We start from the raw sequence: 587 nt of genomic DNA, 5'->3' as shown, positions 1-587 counted from the left end.
CTTGGTGTCAGATCAAGCTGCTCTGGCTAACAGATCTCCTTCTGATGAGAAGGGAACAGCTATAAATAGTACAAAATGGCAGGGCTGCACCACGTATCTGCTGTAAGACTCCCTTTGTGCCACTCTGCATTAGGCTTGAAAGGAGCAGCCCACAGCAGCTGTAGCAAAGCAAACGTTATTCCATGTATAACGGCCGTACACATCACCCACGAGACAAGCCTGGCTGTCATTTAGGGACCAATTTATTTGAGTTTGAGTTTGGTTTTTTTTTTCCTGAACTGGACACTTGGCTAACAGCAGAAGCTACAAAAATTATTTTGTACATTCACAGATACATATAGAAAAGCAGGTAAATAAATACACATACACAAACACAAACAATGAGGTTCAACGCATGCACTTGGTGAGGGCTGAAATGCAAATACAAGGTGAAATCTGGGTGTTGCTTGATTTACAGGCTCTTTGCCCCCCCAGCCAGGTGGGTTTTCAGCATTCCATGCTGTTGTGGCTATCACTGTGGCTTTCCTTAGAAGACTTTAAATCCACAGCTCAGAAAATCACCTCACAACTGGGTCACCAACAGGGAC

The 587-nt window shown here is 44.3% G+C and overlaps 1 protein-coding gene across 3 annotated transcripts in view; it reads right to left on the bottom strand.

Moving 5' to 3' along the window:
* Positions 1-226: 226 nt before the first annotated feature.
* Positions 227-587, bottom strand: part of LOC113489000 (apoptosis facilitator Bcl-2-like protein 14) — a 4,658-nt gene continuing 4,297 nt past the window's right edge. For all 3 annotated transcript variants that reach the window (XM_026864467.1, XM_026864469.1, XM_026864468.1), the window contains exon 7: positions 227-587. The gene's annotated coding sequence lies outside the window, so the exon portion shown is untranslated.

The sequence above is a fragment of the Athene cunicularia genome (genome assembly GCF_003259725.1).
Source record: "Athene cunicularia isolate RWA chromosome 26 unlocalized genomic scaffold, athCun1 chr26_part2, whole genome shotgun sequence".
In the NCBI taxonomy this organism is placed as follows: Eukaryota; Metazoa; Chordata; class Aves; order Strigiformes; family Strigidae; genus Athene; species Athene cunicularia.
The sequence above is the reverse complement of the archived record's forward strand: the minus strand, read 5'-3'. Positions and strand labels throughout refer to the sequence as shown.